The following is a 15,482-nucleotide window of genomic DNA, read 5'->3' as shown; positions in this document are numbered from 1 at the left end:
GCGCAGCAGGAGCGCAGCGGCTGGTGTCCCCTCGCCCACACCCCACGCGCTCAGAGCAGGAGACTCGGAGCTGCCAGGTCCCCGGCGGTGGCACCCGGGGCGCGTGGAGCCGCGGGGCTGGCGCTGCAGGGTCGCCCACACCAGCCGCCCGCCTGCAGTGGCGCTCGCCCGGCCCGTGGGGCGGCGGGGGGTGTGGCCGAGCAGGAGGGGTGTCAGCTGGTGTGGCCGCCATCCCCACGCAGACGCTCCCGCGCGCGGAACATCCGTGAGCCGCTGCGTTTTTACTCTCTCTATAAATGGTATTTTTTCTAATGGGGATTGGGAGATGGACTTAGTTTTTAAAAAAAAAAAACACGTGGATTTTGATGAAAAGTTGAGTGGAAACATGTTGCACAAACGTACGAACCCTTCCCGGTCTGTCCGGCTGCCTCCGTCCCGTCAGGTGACCGCGAGGTCGGCACGGTCCCCTCGCCCCGAGCAGAGCGGGGCCGACCGTGCTGGCGCCGCGTGGACCCGCGGGCGTCGGGGGACGGAGGGCCCCGAACACCTGAGCACCTGAGCACCTGCGGGGGCCTTGGCCCGGGGCTGCGGCCGCGTGTCCGAGCAGAGCAGGGCCACCTGCGGGCTCCTCCAGCGCTTTCCACGGTCCCCTCGGAGGCCCAGCGCCCGGGGCGCCCTTCCTCCAGCCCGACAGCGCCCGAAATCAGGACTCTAGGGACTTAAAGATCTGACACAGCCAAGGACTGGATTTTTTGCGAAAAATCTTCCATTTTGAGGCCATTTTGACGGGTGGGGGGTGGGCGGTTCTCTTCCGTTTTGTTCGCCAAACCTGACCTGCTCGCTCCGGGAAGCCCCCGCCCTCGTGGGGTGTCCAGGCCCGCGGGCACCTGTCCCACCAGCGGCAGGTGGGGGGTCGGGTGTCCCTGCGCCCGCGTCAGCCCCGCCCCCCCCCCCCCCCGCCCAGGCACCCCGCAGAGCCCCAGGTCCCATTCTGAATCAGAGGCTTATTGATTCATTTAATCAAATCAAAACCAGTTGTTTTGTTTTAAAACGTGCAAGCCAGCGTCTCAGCAGGCGTTCGTGTCTCTGGAATGTGTTACCCCACGGGCTCCCCGATACCCAGACCCCAGGATCGCTGCCTTCGTGGTAAAGACGGTGTTTCTTGTCGTTTCCAACAGCGGGGGGCGGGGGGGGGACCGAGGGGATCGGTGCGCGCCGCCCCGTCCACAGACCGTCCGCCCCGACCCTAAATCATCTAGGGAAGTAGAGTCAGCTGGCTTTCCCACCTCCCAAACCCGTGAAATTAGAGAATCTCGCAAAAGATTTCCTTTTATCAACCCCAAACCGTGTGAGTGGAAAGGGCGGGGTGGCTGTGACCGCGCGTGTCCAGTGTTGTGTGTCCTCGTCGCCTGGCGTGTCCTCCGCCCCCTCCCCAGCCACCCGGCCGGTCACGACCCCGGGGCCCCCGCGGAGGACAGGGTCGGACTCCATCCTGACGCTTGGCTCCTCTGGTGCGGCCGTGCACACCTGTCGCCGTTGGCAGGGACGAGCCCCCGCCCCGAGACCGCGTCGCTTGGCCGCGCCGTGGGCTGCTGGTGCTTCGGGAGCCGCCGCCCGTGCCCCGGACACGACCACGAAGGGTTCAAGGCGGTCTGTGGAGTGTCCCCAGAGCGAGCCCGTGAGCAGCTTGCTTCTCCAGATACTGGGTCGTATGCTTTTATTTTGTTTTATTTTAGAATCTGGACACTTTATATGAATGTAATTCAGCAACACCCCTGTCGCCGAGCCCCCGGTTCCTCTGTATGTATATTGATGTATATACCACGCGTTACGACCTGCATGAGCCCCCCTCGCACCCAGACCAGCCGGAACCAAGCATGAGACGCTGTCCTACAGACAAAGGATTGGAGATGTTCTCAATAAAAGACACAGTGTTCCACCAGCGAGCGTGCCGGGTCTTCTCTCTGTCCCTGTGCATCCCCCCCCCGCCCCTCCAGCCGCCCCCCGCGGGCCTGGCGCTGCCCCCGCGCTCGGGCCCTTCCCCTGAGCCCCGGGACCCTGGGCGCACGTCCTGCCCACCCCTGGGGAGGACGGCGACGCTCGCCCCCGCTGACCTGCCGACCTGGGGGGACGTGGGTGGGGAGAGCCGGGCGCCGGGGTGCAGGGGCCGTGCAGCCACCAGCTCACATCCTCATAGACCACGGGGCCGGCAGGATTTGCACTTCGAGGTAAAGAAGCGCGGATGCTCTGCGTACAAGCACACGCGCAGGTCTGGAGGGGCCGAGTCAGGTCTCACGTGAACGACTGGGGACTCGGGGTGATTTCAGTTTAGTTTTGCTTTTTTTTTTTAAAGCTTCCCCCTTTGTCCGACGTTTCTACAGTGAAGTGAAAAAGAAACAGGAAATGTTTGTTAAAGGTCAAAATCCCCATACGAATAAAAAGCACCGTTATTTAACAAGTAATTTGCCCACTTTTGCATCAATCTTGATTCTGTTCTTTTCCCACAGTAAAAGCAACATTAAAATGAAAATATGCGGGGGGCCCCTGGGGGGCTCGGTCGGTGGAGCCGCTGACTCCTGGCTCCGGCCCAGGTCGTGGTCTCAGGTTGTGGGATCGAGCCCGGTCCGGGGTCTCCAGCTCAACAGGGAGTCGGCTTGGGATTCTCTCCCTCTCCCTCTGCCCCTCCCCCTCCAATAAGTAAAAAAACCTTAAAAAATAAATTGCAATGAAAATATGTAACATAAAAAGACGGACTAAGCGGAGAGGGACGGGACAGCATGCCCTCTGCAAGTTCGCCCTCGGAAGCTTTTCCCCGAGGATGTGCCTGTTGGATGAGCCTCGAGGCGCTCGCTTGACCGTGTCCCCCGGCGCCCGGCGAGGGGGGTGGGGGCAGATCCTGAGCGGGACAGGCACCGCCACACCCGAGGGGCTTCCCATGGGGAAGAACAATACCAATACACGCCCCGGATGCGCCAGGGGCCGTGGAGGGGAGGGGAGGGCCGTGAGCCTGGCCCAAAGGACGAGCAGTGACTTAGTGACCTTTGATATTAGCTACATACTTATATTTTTAAATAATTAAAACGAATAAGTTACTTAATCAGGGCGGAGGGAATGACCCAGTGAGCCGGCCGAGGCGCCAAAAGCCGAAGGTGCGAGAGTCGGGGAGCCCGGCTGGAGCCGCGGGAGCCCTCGCAGTCCTGCTGCTAAAGACGCGGGTGACTCGGGCTCGGCCCGGCCATTTGCTAGTCGCGTCCCGGCTTCGGCTGCGCTCTGTGGGCGCCCCCACCCCACGCCACGGGCACTGCGGGCACCACACTCGGAACACGGTGGGGGCCCACCGAGGCCGCACACCCACAGCGCCCCCGGCCACCCTGGGGAGACAAGTCCTCACCGCCTGCGGCCCCGGGGCGGGCGGGGGACCCAGCTTCAGCAGATGCCCGCAGGGCCGTCGGCTCCGTGGGGCGCCCCGTGGGGGCCTGTGCCATCACACCCGCCACATTCACATCACACCTCGGCACACGCACGTGCCACAGGCGGGGGCAGCTGTCCCAAGGGCCGGGGGTCGTCCAGGGCGGGTCAGGGCACGGGCCGGGCTGCTCCCCCACGCACCCGACATCACCCCACAGGACAGGCCAGCGGCCGGGGACACAGACCGAATAATGGGGGGCGGGTGATGGGCTCTGGGCCGGCTCCCCACCCCTTCCTGCTGCTCGGTACCCCGGGGCCACTCCCTCGGGACATGAGGGTGAGAAGCCCAACTACAAAAAGCGAAATGTGGGCAGCCCAGGTGGCTCAGCGGTTTAGCGCTGCCTTCGGCCCAGGGCCTGATCCTGGAGACCCAGGATCGAGTCCCACATCGGGCTCCCTGTGTGGAGCCTGCTTGCATCTCTGCCACTCTCTCTACTCTCTCTCTCTCTCTCTCTGCCTCTCATGAATAAATAAATAAAATCTTAAAAAAAAAAAAAAAGACAAAAAGCGAAATGGCCCGTGTGTGTGCACCTCGAGGCTCCGTAAGCGCACGTGCCTGTATTTTAGGGCAGATGCTCCTGGGGCCTAAGATGAAAATAAAAATTATACAAAGGAGAAGAGAACGGGAGGACCCGAACCTGACCGGGGGAGCACTGCCAGGGCCGTGCTGGGGCCCTCGGGTGTGGACACCTGGGGTCGGTGACCAGGACCGGGGCGTCCCGGGACACGACATGCAAAACCCCACACACGAGGGGAGACGGCGTCGCCTAAGTAGGTCCGCGCCGGTGCCCGGAGCTCGCACAGCTTCTCCCTGCGTCCTGTGTGTGCAGCTTGTCACAAGCAACCTGAAAAGTCCGAGCAGAGACCTTCTGACGCTGTGTGATGTGGCATCTGGGTGCTCGCGGCTTCGGGCCCGCGCTGCCCGCCGCGCCCGCCTCCATCGTCCACTTGTCCCGGGAAAGGCCAGCGCGTGGGGCCAGCTCGGCTCGCTCGGGGCTGTCCCTGCCCGCCGTGGGCCCTGCACCCTCTGCGACCGCTGCCAGCGGCGGCCCCGGGGCCCGAGCGGGCCGAGCGGGCTGCACCCCAGGGACAGCGAGGGAGCCGGGTGTCGGGAGGGCGCTGGGCAGGACGCCGGTCGCTCTGTGCTGCCAGGCGTGGCCCCGACAACCCAGAATTTCAAGACTGGGGAACAGCAACGTGCCAAAGGCTGGCGTGCCGGGGACTGTCCATCCCGGGCCTCCCTCGCTCCACCCCCAGGGACGTGCCGATCTGATTACTCGTGGCAAACGCGCCACGGGCCCCTCTCCTCGTTTGTGAACTTTTACAGGTGAATTGGATGCTCCTAACTAGACTGCGAACACGTTGCAGGCAGGCGCCCGCCCCCAGACGGATGAACCTGAGCAATGTCCGCCTTTCTTCTTCATCAAACCTAAAGGAAACGTACATGAGGACTGATAGAGTTAATGAACGAGGGACTTTTAAATGATTTCTTTAAAGATTTCATTTGTTTATTCATGAGACACACACAGAGGCAGAGACGCAGGCAGAGGGAGAAGCAGGCTCCCTGCAGGGAGCCCGATGCGGGACTCGATCCCAGGACCCCGGGGTCACGCCCTGAGCCGGAGGCAGATGCTCACCCGCTGAACCACCCGGGCTGCCCTTAAAATGATTTTTATGCCTGATTCTTGTTTACTCTTTAGCTCCCGGAGTGATACTCCGTGTACACATATACACAAAGATCTAGATCACTCTCCTCAGTAAGTAACCTAAGCACCTGCCTACACATTTCATTAAATTTGTAAATTTCTTACAAAGAAAACCAGCATAGAGACTCATGTTCTTTCAATGGCATGTTATAAAGTGGGTCAATTAAATTAAATCTACATGTTTTCGATGTTGGCTGCCTCCAGTGATTTATCTCATAGGGTATGTTCTACAATCCTATTTCTCGGTGTTTTTCTTTTGGAATATCCCTAGAAAAGTATGTGAATACTTTCATCTCAATTGAAAAAGTGGGTCAGACTTCACTCGACAGAAAATAAGTCTAATTTGTCTCAATGGTTTGACAAGAAGAATGAGATCACAGGGGACATTGGCCATAAATAGAATGAACCGAATAAACCTGCGGCTCCAAGTTCCAATGAAATACATTTAAGATAGTGATCTGATAAAGGACTTTTATTTAAAAACTGAACTGGCATAAAAGAAATTAAATTAACACTTCAATGTCCCCAAGTCCCCTTAGAACGTGTAAGATAGAAGAAACAAGGTACCACCACGTGACAGAGAATCGTGGATGAATGACAGCCCCTTGATAATGTGGGTAAAGCCTGTAAACATCCCAAATTGACGATGACAAGATACATACTTATAAAGGTCAAGAGGATTATATCCTTTGCTTTCAAAACACTGCAACAAAAGGCTGGTTGAACTTCAGTTATTACATATACTTATTATACATATGCGTTATTATATACATTCTATGACATTTTTTTCCAGACAAACTTCTGATTTCGGGAATATTATGTAGGAGTAAAGGGGGAATGTGGAAGATAACATGGAAAGTATTGGGGATACTGCAGGGTGGATGGGACCAGTGGGATTTGGAAGGTGGGTGTGGATACAGAAAGGTGGAGAGTGGAAGTTGGATGAGCAAAGTCAATGTTGGAAGGTGGTGGTGGTGGATGGTGTACGATGGAGGTGGGTGATGGAAGGTGGAAGGTGGAAGATGGAAGGTAGATGATGGAGGGTGGATGGTGGAAGGTGGAGGTGGATGATGGATGGTGGAAGGGGAATGATGGAAGGTGGATGGTGGAAGGTGGAGGTGGATAATGGAAGGTGGATGGTGGAACGTGGAAGTTTTGATGGAAGGTGGATGCTGGAAGGTGGATGGTTGAAGGTGGTTGATGGAAGGTGGAAGATGGAAAGTGGAAGATGGAAGGTCGAAGGTGGAAGGTGGAGGTGGATGATGGATGGTGGAAGGGGAATGATGGAAGGTGGATGGTGGAAGGTAGATGATGGAGGGTGGATGATGGAAAGTGAATGATGGAAGGTGGAAGGTGGAGGATTGAAGGTGGATGATGGAATGTGGAAGGTTGAAGGTGGTTGATGAAAGGTGGATGATGGAAGGTGGAAGGTGGATCATGGAAGGTCAAAGGCAGATGGTGGAAGGTGGATGGAAGGTGGATGGTGGAAGGTGGAGGATGGCTGGTTAGTGGTGGAAAGTTAATGGATACTAAAGGTGGTCCTAGAACCGGGCGTCTCCTGCTGGGTCTTATGTTTCCTTGGGTTCCAGACAGTCAAAGTGACAGGGGAGCAGAGGACCCAAGTGGCCCATGAGCTGCCGTGACCCTATACCTGTTGGAGCAGCAATCATGAGGCTGTGGGTCACCCGGGGTGCAACAGGGGCACAGTGGTGGGCAGCCCGTGCAGGGGGCGCATGACCCGGGTGCATCCGGAGCCCAGCTCGCTGGGTCACAAGTGCATACATGTGATGGAGGAGTGGAAGTGTTACTTTAATGTTTTAATATTTTGTAAAATCCTATAATCAAAAGATTTAGCTGCCGGCACCTCCCCACCAGGCGCCCTTCGCCCAGTGTGTGCAGGGCGCTTGGTCAGCCCAGGCCCCAGGGTCCAGTCCAGGCTCCCTCCCCTGCCAGATGCTCCCAGGACCCCCCACCCCCCCCACCCCAGGTCGCGCTGGCACCTCGCTGGGCTGCCCTGGGGCCGGTGGGGCTCAGTCCAGGGCCGGCCGTGTGCTTCCTTCCCTGTGCTCCGTGCCGAGTACGCTCCCCTCCCGTGTGCTCCCTGTCCCCAGTGCCCCCTACCCTGTGCTCCCCTCCCCTGTGCTCCCCTCCCGTGTTCCCCTCCCCCTGTGCTCCCCCCCATTTGCTCCCTCCCTGTGTGCTCCACCCCGTGTTCCCGACCACACCAGCTGGCAGGGCTGTCAGTGCTGTAACAGGGCGAGTATTTCTGGGTGACAGCAAGTACCGTGTTTTAAGACGCGGGGGGGTGGGGGTGACCAGGCCTGCCCCGCCCCCCTGCGCAGTCCCAGGCCCCAGCGCTCTGGAAGTCTCCAGCCCATCCCCAGCCCTGGCCCCGGTCAGCCCAGGCTAACGTCCGTCCCCTGATGCTCTGGGGCAGGTCGTGGGGGAGGAGGGTGAGGAGCCGTGACCGCAGGGGTGGCTGCAGCCTCAGCCCCACATGGGACCGTGGAGGCGGGGGCCCCCTGGAGCGGGTGGGGGGCAGCCTGCTCCATCCCAGCAGCAAAAGCTTTGCGGGTTCAGACCTCCCTGCAGGCAGATCTGCAAACCCCACGGCCCCAACCCGAACCCCCACCCCCTGCTGCCTCCCGTGGTGGTGTCACTGGTGTGCAGTGTCCGGGGCAGCAAAGAGCGTGGGCAGCCACGCGGTGCTCAGAGCCCGTGGCCGACCCCTTGACCGTGGACCCGCCTCCTGGGGGCGCGACCTTGGGCGCATGGCTGTGTCCCTCCCCGCCAGGTGTTGCCCAGCGCGGCCTCCAGGTGCGCGGGAGGGGCCGGTCGCTACGAGGTGGGTCCCTGAGTGCTGGCGGCCACAGCAGAGGCCCACGGGGAATCCCCCGCAGCAAGGTGGCTGCGGCACCGAGGGTCAATCGCGGTGGGTTAAGGGCAGCGGCTCTTCTTCCAACGGGAATTTGTTCCTTCAGGGCCCTGGGGCGGGCGGGGCCGGGCGGGTCACCCCCTGGGCCTGCGCCCGCTTCCGTGGATGAGCCCGCAGGGTCCAGGGTGGTCATGGTTGTGGCCACGGGGTGTCCACGTCCTGCCTGTGGCGGGTGGCTTTGCAGGGACCCCTGCCCGCCCGGTGCCACGGGCCTGGTGGCCCCCATGGCGACGGCAGGGCCCCTGCAAGCAGCCCAGCCTCGCGGGCCGACACGGGAGCCAGCAGAGCCACGCGAGCCCAGCCCAGAGCCCCTAAGGGATAGGTAGCCCTTATCCCTACCCCCACACGCTGCCCGCACATTTACACGCGTCTCGCTGAGCCTGATCCTACAGGCGGTGCTCCCAGCACTGGGACGTGCTCTGCCGACTGCAAGTCACCCCCTCCACCTCGGGGTCTTGCCGGCCTCGGCGGTCGGGAGGCGCCGTCACGCACCCACACACTCCCCCCACCGCGCATTTGGTCAAGGGGTGCAGCGGCGAGCCGGGCCGGGCGGCCTCCCTCGCGGGACCCCGGCTGCAGGACTGCCCGGCCCAACCGCACCCACGGCAATAATAGCCGCGATTGAGCGCGATGGGCAGAGGCCGGGGCGGCGGCAGATTCTGGAGGAATCGGGGCTCCAGGCCGTGCAGAACCCCGTAAAGTAAAACCGCCCCGGGCGGGCGCCCCACGCCCAGGTCTCCTACCAGAAGCTGCGGCGCGGGGAGCGGGAGCCCTCCCACCCGCGGCCTTGCTGACCAGCCTGGCCCCCGGCAGCCGGTGACTCGTTGGCTTCGAAGGTCCGTGACACGTGTTCGATCGGCTGCTGGTCCTGCCCCCCGCCGAGCCCCTACGCGACCCTCACGACCCTCACGTTGAGCCCTCGGGCAGGGGTCCAGAGTCCCCGCCCCACTGGCGCGAGAGAAGCCCAGGGGAGCCCCCAGGCCGCACAGACCTCGCCCCTGCACGGGGCACCAGCCCGCACCCCGCCCCCTGCCCCCGGGAACGGGCCGAGGGAGACACAGAAATGGGGGAGGGGGGTGGACCGCGCTCGGGAGGACACTGTCCCCACGTGGAGACGTGACCCTGGATTACCTGGGGGCGTGGGGCGGGAGGCAGAGGTTGGGGCCGGGGCTTCGCTGAGCAGGGCCGTGTGCCAACCCCGCCGCGGGACCGAGGCTGCTCCTGCCGAGCTCAGGCTCCTGACCTGCAGGCGGGGGTGGGGGGGGTGCTGGTGCCAGGGGACCCCGCTGCGCCCTGGGGTCGGCAGGGCGTGGGGGGCTCCGGGGCCGCGGTCAGCAGGGGGCCTGGGGCCCGACTCCAGCAGCCAGTGCGGTCCTGGGGCCTTTTAACTGGAGGTTTGTCTCCTTCCTGGACGCGGGGGTCCCTGCCATCTGGGTCCGGTCCCACTTGCCCGGGCTGTTCCCTAAGCCGGGCCCGGAAACTAGGAGACGGGGCCAGTGCCCGACCCTGTGCGTCCCCCCAGGCCCCGGTGCCTCGCTCGCTGCGCCGCCCCCATAACCTCCCTGCTGCCCCCTCCCAGCCCACCCCCGTAGCCCTCACACCCCCACTGTCCTGTAGCCCTTATCCCTTCCCCCCTCCCCCCCAGCCATCATCCCCCCCACTATCCCGTAGCCCTCCTCCCGTGTCCCTCCCCCCTCCCCCCTGTAGCCCTCACCCCCACCTACCCCCAAGCCCTTCATCCCCCACTACCCCGTAGCCCTCCCCCCTCCCTGGTGCCTCTTCCCCCTCCTCCCTCACTCCATGCCCCTCCCCCTCCTCCCCTCTCCTCCCCCCTCCTCACCCCACCTACTCCCAAGTCCCTCACCCCCCCACTGCCCTGTAGCCCTCACCCCCCCACCCCCGTGCCCCTGCCCCCTCCTCCCCGTAGCCCTCACCCCCACCTACCCCCAAGCCCTTCACCCCCTGCCACCCCCGTAGCCGTCACCCCTGCCGCCCCCTGTAGTCCCCAAACCCTCTCCTGCTCACTCCCTCCCCACACTGACCTCCCCCCGCCCCCTGGAGCTGAGGCTCCCAGGGACCCCTCCTGGCTGCGCGGCCTCCTTGCCTCCAGTGCCCTCCGAGCCTCGTCAGCCTCCTGTGGGACGACGTCCCCTCGGCAGGCCCCCTAGGCGGGCAGGAGCCCAGGTCCGGGGGCGCTGTCCGCGGTGTTTCCTTGCCGGACCCCACCTGCGTTGTGCCCTCGTTCTCGAGGGGCAGCTCTGCAGGTGACGTGTGCCTGTGGCAGGAGCTTGGGGACGCCGCCCGGCTCCTGGCTTCACCGAGGGTCCCGGCCGTCCCGGCCCCGCCTCGGCTCCCAGGGCTCCGGGACGCCGCCCTCCGGCTCCGCGTGTCCTCTGGTTTCAGCTGTTGGCCTTCCTCGGGCCTCGGGACGGCGAGGCTGGAGCCCGGAGGCGGCACCTCTGTGCCCGAGCGCTCGGCCCATGGCCCTTGTCACGCTGTCACTCAGCTCACGGCGGCTTAGCTGCGCGTTGAGTTTGCTGCTTAGCTCTCGTCCTTCAAGAAGTTCAGTCACTGCTCTCGTTCCTGGAGGTCGCACGTCGCGCCGGGAGGCTCCTGTCCCCTGGGAGGCTCTCCTTCTCCCTCGGGGTCCCTCGCGGCGCCCGCTGTGCTGCTCCCCAGGCACCCGTGAGCCACGTTCATGCACGCGGGGACCATGGAGGCGGACCCCGGGCAGCCCCTGGGGGGCCAGTGCGTGTGCGTGTGAGCATGTACATGTGTGTGTGTGTGAACGTGTGTGCATGTGTGAGTGCATGAGCATGTGTGTGAGCGTGTGGGCATGTGAGCACGTGTGTGTGAGCGTGTGTGTGAGCACATGTGAGCATGTGTGAGCACGTGTGTGACCGCGTGTGTGAGCGTGTGCATGTGTGACCGTGTGTGAGCGCGTGTGTGACCCTGTGTGCACCCACACCCACGCGCTTCACATTCTAAGCCTGCGTGTCGATGGCTTGCGGTTGAAATGACGGGGGACTCCGGTGTTTGCTGCTCAGCCGGGTGCGGGTGCGGGGGGCCGACCCCTGCCGCTGTCCGTGCCCCATGGGTCTCCCCGGCACACTCCTCCCGGGGCTCCAGGCTCAACACGGGATCCCGTTCTGTGGTCCTGCCCGGCGTGGGCCCCACACGGCTCCTTGCCACTTGCCTGCGGTTCACAGCAGCCGGGCGGGGTCCACGGGGCTCAGAGGCCACGCGTGCGGGGTGCCCGAGCTTTGCGAGGTCCCCTCACCTCCCGCTGCGCCTCGCCCGCAAACACAGCTTCCGAAGCTGCTTGTTGGGCATTTTCAGGCCTCGGCCCTCGGGGGGTGCGCTGCCCCCCCACACCACGGCCACCCCGTCGCTGCGAGACCCCGCGGCCCCGAGCCCCCGAGTGGCACCAAGGCCCTCTGGCGCCCAGCCCTCCCCGTGTCCCCGCCCAGCGCGGCGCCGGCCTCTCCTCCTCACTCTCCCTCGTCCTGCCCACCCGGACCGCCCGCCCCTGCCCCGCGGCCTGACAGCCGCGGTCACTCCTTCAGCCAAGCTGCTGCCTCCCTGCGGAGCTCCTGTCGCCATCGCTGGGGCCACCTGCGGGCCTGCTTCCTGGCCTGGCGCCCCGGGAGGCCGACGGGGCCTGCGTGGGTGAGGCCCTGGAGCAGCCCCAGAAGGTTGGCTACACCGTGGGGGGAGCTCGCCGGGCGGGAGCCGCTGTCGGGGGGCACCTGCCCTGCGGCCGCCTTGCACACAGGCCGTGGGGTTCCCGTGTCCCCGCCAGGAGGCGGGCAGGGCCGGGGGCACAGAGCCTGTTGTTTGTCCTGCTTGTTCAGGGACAAGCCCAGATGACATCTCGGCCCCCGTGGGCTCGTCCCCAAGGCGCATAGCCGCCCGCGGCAGCCCGTGGCCCCGCCGGGAGGAGACGGGCCCGGGGGACGCGACGCTGCCCTAATTTGTCCTGAAAGGGCCTTTTAATAGAAACAAGAGATTGGGTTTGTGGCACCAGCCCTCATTAGTCACTAATGTGGCCGCCAGGGCCGGGGGATGCGGCGGGAACAGCTGGCCCTCGGAGCCCAGGGAACGAGTCACCCCCGACTCGCCGCGACGTTAGCTCCGGGCCACTGAGTCCACGCGTCCGGCTCCAGCCAGGCCCCCTCCCAGGGACCCCCACGCGGGCTCCGGAGATAGACGCCTCCCCCCCAGCCTCCCCTGGCTGTGGCCCTGCTTCCCATCTGCACCCCCTCCCGCAAGTTCTGGTCCCCGTGGGGGGGGTCCTGATCGCCCCTCAGGCCCCAGGAGCCGGGGTCTGGGGACCCCTGAGGACGGGCGCAGCACCACCAGGCGGGCCGCGTGTCCCTGAGGCCACGAGGGGCGGCAGGGCCTCTGGGGATCCGCTGGGGCCGTGCTGGGAGGGCTGCCAGGAATGTTCTGGGCCTCAGGGCACAAGACGCTGCCCCCCAGAATGGGCCGCCACGGTCACCACGGTCACCACGACCAGAAGGCGGTTCGTCCCCGGGTCAAACCAGTGAGCCTGAATCCTAACTGGCCTCGTGTTTTCTGGGGACAGTCGCTCGGCTCAGGACCTGGACCCCGGGTCACGAGGCTCAGCTCCAGGACCAGCCCAGGCCGCCCGGGCCGTGTGCCCGAGGGTCTGAACCCCGGGAGTGGGGGGTCCATCACCTGGACGCCCGTGCTTTCGTTCAGATACCGTCCGCGTTCCCGCGTCGTGTGCGAGCACCTGTGTCACCTGCCGCCCACAGCGCAGCAAATTACCCCAACCTGGGGGGCGTGGTCGTCCCCGCTCCCGGGATCCGAGGGCTGGGACCTGGGTGCCAGGGTCTGCCAGCAGGGCGTCAGCCGGGCCGGCGCTGCCATCTCGAGGGCCCCCCTGAGCTGGATCTGATTTTGGGGTCTCCGTGGACGTGGGTGGGCTTCGGCTCCTCGTCGGCAGGAAGCCCTGTCGCCATTCCCCGTCCCCTGTGCCTCTGCAGGGGCGGCTTAGGGGCGGCGGTGTTGGGGTTCCTGGGAGAGCAGGGGAGGGAGGGAAGGACGGGGAGGGACAGACGGACGCAGGACCCAGGGACCGGGAGGGACGGAGGGAGGGGCACTCACGCCAGCAGAAATAGGAAGCGAAGGGACCCGGCGTCACCGGCTGTTCCTGCACCAGTGTCCTCGCTGCGCACAGCTGGGCCCTGCCCCCCGGCCCCTGAGCGCCGGAGACCTCGGGACGTGCAGGGTCCGGGGCTGCCGGCTGTTCTAGAACTGCCCGGGGTCGTTCCGGGTGTTATCTGCCCCGAGCTACAGACGTCTCCCGAGTGCAGGCGGACGTGCCCTCCTCCCAGGGGCTTGGGCAGGGCGGGCGGATCCTGCGGGAGCCCACGGGTGGGTTTGTTCTGGAGGGAGGGGCTGCCCCAGGGGACCTCGCCAGGCCGTGGGCTCAGAACCGTCGGGCTGGTCAACGCCTCGGCCGTCCCTGCGGGGAGAGGACCCACCGGGACCGAGGCTGGGCCCACGGCGTGTCCCCTGGGCGGTGGGCCCCCGGGATGGCGTCCTGCCCAGAGCGCCAGTGAGCGCCCCGTCCGACGTCCGGGCTGAGCCGGCGCTTCCTGGGGTCGAGATAAGCCAGGCTCTGGGTAGGTGGTCGGGACGCGGTCGGGCAGTGAGGACCCCGACAGGCAGGGGCCGGGGACAGGGGCCAGTCTGCCTGCCGGCGGGGCCTCCCCTCTGCAGGGCTGGGGCTGGCGTGTGGGCAGGCGTGAGCAGGTGTGGGCAGGTGTTGCAGGCGCAGGCAGGCGTGGACAGGTGTGGGCAGGTGTGGGCAGATGTCGCAGGTGCGGGCAGGTATGGGCAGGCGTGGGCAAGTATGGGCAGGTGTCACAGGCGTGGGCAGGTGTGGACAGGTGTGGGCAGGTGTGGGCAGGCGTGGACAGGTGTGGGCAGGTGTGGGCAGATGTCGCAGGCGCAGGCAGGTATGGGCAGGCATGGGCAGGTGTGGGCAGGTGCAGGTAGGTGTCACAGGTGCAGGCAGGCACGGACAGGTGTGGGCAGGCGTGGGCAGGTGTCGCAGGCAGGTGCAGGCAGGTGTCGCAGGTGCGGGCAGGTGTGGGCAGTTGTGGGCAGGTGTCACAGGCATGGGCAAGCGTGGAGAGGTGTGGGCAGGTGTGGGCAGGGTGTGGATAAGTATGGCAGGTGTTGCAGGCATGGGCAGGTGCAGGCAGGTGTTGCAGGCACAGGCAGGCATGGACAGGTGTGGGCAGGAGTGGGCAGGCGTGGTCAGTGTGGCAGTTGTCAGGCACGGGCAGGTGTGGACAGGTGTGGGCAGGTGTGGCAGGTGTTGCAGGCATGGACAGGTGTGGGCTGGTGTGGACAGGTGGCAGGACAGCACCCCTGGGGGCTCTGTGCACCTGCTTTACAGGTGGGAGCAGACACTCATCCCACACCGACGTCTGGCCCAGCCCTGGGGGAAGGGGCTCCAGGACGTCCTCCAAGCAGGTTAGTCACCAGGAAACTGGTGCGTGACCCTGCGCCTGAAGGGACCCGGTGCCCTGGGCCGAGCCGCGAGGGGGACACAGCGAGCGGCGGATGGGATGGGCCCCCGATGGCCGCTGCCCCGCTGTGTGGAGGCTGGGGGCCGAGGGTGGGGGCGAGGCCCCTCAGGAGCGTCGGCTGGGGGGACACACGGAGTCCAGGTGCCGTCACCCCCGCCCCCCGAGGCGGGACCCACACTGCAGAGGCCTCGCAGAGACCCGGGTCCCCTAAGGCTCCTGCGCAGTCGCCTCGGCCACGTGTTTTGCCCTGAGTGCCTCGGTTTCCCCCTCTGTGAAGGGGGAGGTGACAGCCTTTAGATAGTCCACGGCAACACTGACCACGGCCCGCCTGTCCTGCTGGGGGTGCAGGGACGGGTGTGACAGGCTGGGCCGCCTGGCGGTCAGCGGGTGCCGGTTAGGAGGCAGGTCCGAGCCGCCCGGAGCTGGGGTCCCCAGGGGACCCGGCCCCCTGCTCTCGCTCCCTGCCTGGCCCTGGGCCTTGGAGCGGCTGGTGGCCCCAGCCCCCGGGAAGCTTCTCCAGGCCCCGGTCAGAGGCCACGCCAGCCCCCTCAGGTGCCCTGCCCGCCGGGGTGCCCGGCCCCCGCTCAGCAGAGGGGGCGGCACTGGTTCCCCGGCCCCCCCGGCCCTCAGGGACCGCCCGTGAGCTGGGTGTGCTCTGGGTCCCCCCACTCCCCGAGGGCACACGCTGTCCTGGTCAAGGGCACAGTCTGGTTCAAACCACATGGAGAGCAGGACGGGAGCGGAGTGGGGGGCGGCGGGGGGGGGGTGCAGGAGCAGGTGGGTCCCCGGGTCTCCCTTGTGGAG

This window comes from Vulpes vulpes, chromosome 15 (assembly GCF_048418805.1).
Source record: "Vulpes vulpes isolate BD-2025 chromosome 15, VulVul3, whole genome shotgun sequence".
Classification (NCBI taxonomy): Eukaryota; Metazoa; Chordata; class Mammalia; order Carnivora; family Canidae; genus Vulpes; species Vulpes vulpes.
The sequence above is the reverse complement of the archived record's forward strand: the minus strand, read 5'-3'. Positions refer to the sequence as shown.